The sequence below is a fragment of the Panthera uncia genome, unplaced genomic scaffold (assembly GCF_023721935.1).
Source record: "Panthera uncia isolate 11264 unplaced genomic scaffold, Puncia_PCG_1.0 HiC_scaffold_2359, whole genome shotgun sequence".
In the NCBI taxonomy this organism is placed as follows: domain Eukaryota; kingdom Metazoa; phylum Chordata; class Mammalia; order Carnivora; family Felidae; genus Panthera; species Panthera uncia.
The window spans coordinates 6,126-11,996 of record NW_026059085.1 but is presented as its reverse complement, the minus strand read 5'-3'; the positions used below and the strand labels follow the sequence as shown (position 1 = coordinate 11,996).

Genomic DNA, 5,871 nt, shown 5'->3' with positions numbered 1-5,871 from the left:
TTGTGCATATTTATTACTAACGTGGGATGTGGGAGAGAGAACACCGATGTGAAACCTAGTCTAGTTAAAGGTTATCGAGCCCAAGCAACATTTCTGAAAGTCTAAAAGTGAAGCTGAAATATACGATAAAAGCCAATGAGGAAATATTACTAAGAATAAGATTGTCAGGGCTCCCGGGTGGCTCAGTTGGTTAAGTGTCCAATTTTGGCTCAGCTCATGAATTCACGGTTCAGGAGTTCAAGCCCCATATTGGGCTGTGTGCTGACAGCTCAGAGCCTGGAGCCTGCTTCAGATTCTGTGTCTCCCTCTCTCTCTGCCCCTCCCCTGCTCACATTCTCTCTCTCTCTCAAAAATAAAATAAACATTAAAAAGAAAAATTAAAAAAAAGAATATGATTAATAATTCTTAAAAAAAAAAAAAAACCCTCCTACTCTTAATAAAAACTTCTGGTCCTTAAAAAAACAACAACAACAACAACAACAACAAAAACGTGCTCTTAGAATCTTCTACCTGCAGGTGGCTGTCATAATTTAGAAGGATATTCTGACATGGGCTGGCATGGCACCAGTTTTCTAAGCTATGCCGGCTCCTCTCTGTGGGAAGAGACAGAAAGTCACCCGGGAGCAGATTGCTGGTCTTCAGGGGCTCAGGTGAAAAGACCTGCCGAAGGTCATGGAATGAGAAGCAAGGACACAAGCAAGGAGGCTTAAGAGAAACCTCAGTGCAGAAGGGTTCTGTCTTTCCCGGCGTGCTCTGGGGTGGGCGGAGACGGAGCGGGGTTGAGGCCGAGTGAAGGGATGTGTACAAAGGGTCCCAGGCCTTCTGGAAGAAACCCCCAGCCCCAAAGTTAGGGAAGCCTGTGAGAGACGAAGTGCAGTGGCCCCGGCCGAGGTCCCTGCAGGAAATATCCCTCCTGCAGGGCAGAAAAGTCCAGGCTGATCACAGGCCACCTCAGGGCCTCAGGGTGGTTCTGACAGGTCTGGTCACCGTCACTGAGACTCTAAGTCCTTCAGGAGCCAACTCAGCCCAGAAGTGGAGGATGATAGCATGAGAGGCAAGAAGTGGAAACTCTAGGCTGTTGCTGGCAGGGCCTGTCCCATCAAGGACACCGTCATAGCAGTGAGCGAAGGCCCGCAGCCTGCCCAGGACCTGTGACTAGGCTGCAGTGCCAGTGGACCGGCCAGGCCAGCCAGCGCCTCCCACACCCCACCCCGACACCTGGCACTTGAAAGCAGGACAGCCCCATTTGAACTTCACAACATGACACCGAAGTTTCAGATCCCCTTTTTATCACCATGCAACCCAACTGCTTTTCTTTGCTGCTCGGGACCATGCTGATCAGTCTCATCGTGTCTCAGATCATACATACAGACGTACGTCCACAGATCTGCTTCAGTTTTCGGCAATGAGGCTTTGTTTTGTTTTCCTCTTTAAGCAAAGCACTTTAAGAAGATTTTATTTTGTTACCTGTAACAGATCTTCACTGAGGACTTCTGTTTTCTCAGCTCTGTGGGAAAAAATGAAAAGCTCAGAGTCAGAAATCCAGAAATGCAAAGGAACTCGTGAAATGTAATAATTACTATCCCAGAGTTTAAAACAAAACAGCTAGGGACGGACGCCTGGGTGGCTCGGTCGGTTGAGCGTTCAACTCGTGACTTCAGCTCAGGTCATGATCCAGGGTCATGGGATCAAACCCCACGTCGGGCTCTGTGTGGAGGGTGGCGCCTGCTTGGGGTTCTCTCCGTCTCCCTCGGCCCCTGTCTCCCCCCGTTCCCCGTTGTGTATGCACGCTCTCTCTAAAATAAAAAAATAGGGGCGCCTGGGTGGCGCAGTCGGTTAAGCGTCCGACTTCAGCCAGGTCACGATCTCGCGGTCCGTGAGTTCGAGCCCCGCGTGAGGCTCTGGGCTGATGGCTCGGAGCCTGGAGCCTGTTTCCGATTCTGTGTCTCCCTCTCTCTCTGCCCCTCCCCCGTTCATGCTCTGTCTCTCTCTGTCCCTAAAATAAATAAAAAAAAAACGTTGAAAAAAAAAATAAAATAAAAAAATAAAAAATAAACAAAACAGGCAGAAATGAATGATAACATGGGGAGAAATTCCACCAATGTTGACATCAGAGGGCTCCTTGAGCAAAACCAAAGAAAAAAAACCAGCAAACAAAAGTCTGCAAAGAATAGCAACCCCAAACAAGAACAAAGCTTCAAGACCAGTGGCTCCCAGACCTGGGCGTGTATAGAATCACGGAGGGTGGGGAGTGTGCTGATTTAAAATGCCAGTTTCCAGGCCTCACCTCTGTTCAAAAGCAGGTGTGGAACAAGATCCTGCTTCTTTAAGAGGCCCTTTCCTCCCATAATTCCATGGCCGAGACCCACAGGCCACCCTTGGAGAAAAGACTGCTCTAGAGTCGCCTCGCTGGCTCAGTCGGTAGAATGTGCAACTCTAGATCTGGGGGTCATGAGTTTGAGCCCCACATTGGGCATGGAGCCTACTTAAAATAAATTAAAAAATAAAAATTAAAAAAGACCGCTGTAGAGAAGCTGAACCTTCAGTTCCTAAAATGATCATTTCTCAACTTCACAGCCTTATTGAAACAAGTTTGTTACAAATCCAGGAACGTGATTCAATACTACACACACAAATAGTTAACAACTGAGTACTCCTTCCTTCAGGCATCTCATCTTTACTTTAAAAAGAAACAAAGTATTTTCACAGCTTTCTCCCACTCATGCTTTCCAATTATCATTAACTATGTAGACCTTTCCAGAAAGCCGACCTGGCGGCCATCAATCGGCAGAGGAACATCCTGAGTTGCTCGAGCCTCAGTTGTCAGATCACGGTACTTTCCGAGGACTCCTCTGCAGTCCAAAGGGGCAGCGCTGTTGCTGTACGTAATACCCAGAATGATGGCAATCGAGGTGCCATAGTGGGACTTCTGGTTCAAACAGTGATTTAAGTCGAGTCATTTGACACCCGTGCCCAATTCCCATTGAAACGAACAAGGAAACTTATCATTTTTGAGTGTTTATTTATTTATTTTGAGAGAGAGAGAGAGAGCATGCAAGCAGGGAAAGGGCAGACAGAGAGAGGAAGAGAAAGAATACCAAACAGGCTCCATGCCGACAGCACAGAGCCCGACGTGGGGCTCAGTCCCACAAACTGCAAGATTATGACCTGAGCCAAAATCCAGAGTCGGACGCCCAACCGACTGAGCCACCCGGGTGCCCTCGAACAAGGAAACTTTTAAAGGGACAAGAAAAAAGTCTTTTTCAGCCCTGAACATTGGGGGAGCTGGGGAGAAAGGCAGACCATCAATGAACCAGAATTGTAAAGCCTTTTAATAAGACATATCACAGAATGGAAGGCTGCATGATCTTGCCTCTGAGTGAATCTAATGCACGAGAAGGAAAAGCCGTTTGGCGGGCAAGTTGATAGGACCCCCGAGAAGGACCTTCAAACGCTGCTAAGCTCAGAGCAGCACCAGCTGCATGAGGCACGGTGGTGCACGCTTCCAGCCCACGCTCGGGCCATGGCATGTCAAGTAAAAGCCGGCATTGCCACAGGGGATTCCAACACCAGTTGTCGCCGCGGTGCCCTGTGTAACTCAGAGATGCCAATGGGAATGGCTCACTCATCAGTTTCTGCAGGAAATCAGAACTCTGACCTAACTCAGATACCTCCCTGGTGCGCAGGAGCAGGGCCTGGAGATGAGGTCGAGGCCCCAGCTTTCAGAGGAGGCCGCCTTTCAATTCCATGACAAGTCCTGCAAGTGGCGGGCCAAAAGCTGCCATCCCAGCCCTTGCTTGGCATACATGGTGCCAGGCATTGCTGAAGCGCCAAACATACGTAGTCATGCCAGTTAGGGAAGTGGAGCAGGGCCCCAGCTGACCAGCAGCTCAAGCAACCAGCCTCAGAAAGAACTCCGACAGTCAGCCTCGCAGACGGCCACAGCTTCACCCTAACTCCTATTCGCCAATAGCCTTGTCCCTCCTCTAGCAAAATGCCACCACGAGATTGTGTAACTTCTGCCTCATCTTCTCTGGCCAGAGCTCTGAAATCTCTGCCTTCTGTAAGTAGAAGTATACACAGAGAAAAGCCCTCAAGGCCTCTTAAAACACTCAAAGTTCGAAAGAAGAGATTCAGAGCAAATAAGTCCTTTTACAAAACGGAATTTTTAAAAAATGTAACAGAAGAGAAAAACTTAATTTCAAAACCCGAACGTGGGCCGTTAGCAGGTATGAGAAAGTAACAACTCAATGGTATAGGAAAACCAACTGTGTACATCTTTTCTCAGCAACTTGTTCAATGACCTCACACTGGTCATTTGAAATGAAAACTCGAATACAACACAAAGAAATGCAAATAATACAAACTGGGGCTTTGTGTGTGTGTGTGTGGGGAGGCTGTCAAACACTTATGAGCAAGCACAGCACTGCAACAGCCACAAAAATAATAAAGCAAATGTAAAAACAAAGCAAGTGTTAACTTTGGGAAAAACAAAAAGCCCATCAGAAAGAATCATAGTGCATTACTATGCTTAGCTGCAAATAATTGATTGGATATAATAATGTAAATACCAAACAGTAATATATCCAAAAATTGTACTCTAAGTGCATTGCAAGGATAAGGGAGCAGAAGCAAAGAGGGAAATCACACACTAAAGCGTGTGTGATCACACACTAATCACACACATGAGCACTAAGCCCTCATTTTTCATGACAGGGGGCCAATAGGTAATAACTAAAACTCGATGACTTGAAGGATAGCTGTTTATATATTATCTACACATGTAGACATGAGTAAATGCCAAAATAAACAGAAATTTGAAAACAGCTTCCTCTGGGGTTGGAGAATCTCAAGTGGGAGAGTGGGATTACTAGAGAGAGGATCCACTGTAATAAGCCTTTTACTATTATATTTGGCTTTTTAGACTGTATGCATACTTAGTTTCAAAGTTTAAAAAATAGTACGTTAGTTACATTTTTTAGTGACATGCTTGACATGGTTTCAAGTGAAGCATAACTGCAAGTGAAGCATAACTCTAACTGAAAACAACGAGTCCAACTGCCAGTCTGCACAAAACTATACAAGAATACAAAAGTGTAAAAACTACAAAGCAAATCAACATATTTATTATCCTTTTTTTCATTTTACCAACTAGACCCTTTGCTTTTGATTTAGAGGTACTTTACCTAATAAGGTATCTGGAGACTGAAATACATGTGGAACATATTATGCGAAAATGTTAACATACTGCTTAAAAATAAGTTGACACTATGTTTCCTGCCTTTACGGACACTCAGCCATATATTACATTGATAAAATTAATTTTAGAAAGAGATCCAATATCTCTTCTTAATCAGATTTATTTCTGGGCTTTCTAGTCTGTTCCATTCATGTATCTTTTTTATGCCAATACCATCCTATTTTGATGACTACTGCTTTGTAATATACAGCCGACCCTTGACCAACATAGGAGTTAGGGGTGTTGACCCTGTGCAGTGAAAAATTGGCACGTAACTTTTAACTCCCTGAAAACTTAACTACTAGTAGCTACTGTTGACCAGTAGCATCAGTGATAACATAAATAGTTGGTTAACATGTACTATATGTTATGTGCATTGTTTAATGTATTCTTACAATAAAGAAAGTTAAAAAATGTAATTACTTTTAAATTTTTTTTAATGTTTATTTACTTTCGAGAGAGAGTGTGTGTGTGTGTGTATGTGTGTGCGTGCGCGCGCAGGTGAGGGACAGAGAGAGGGAGACAGAATCCAAACCAGGCTTCAGACTCTGAGCTGTTAGCACAGAGCCCAATGCAGAGCTCTGACTCACGAACTGCGAGACCATGACCTGAGTCGAAGTTGGACGCTTAAC

At 45.2% G+C, this 5,871-nt stretch overlaps 1 long non-coding RNA gene across 1 annotated transcript; it reads right to left on the bottom strand.

Moving 5' to 3' along the window:
* Positions 1-1,453: 1,453 nt before the first annotated feature.
* LOC125917752 (uncharacterized) lies at positions 1,454-5,871 on the bottom strand. Its single transcript, XR_007456283.1, has 2 exons — positions 2,771-5,871; positions 1,454-1,507 (listed from the first exon to the last, which is right to left on the bottom strand). It is a non-coding gene; the product is annotated as an uncharacterized LOC125917752 (long non-coding RNA).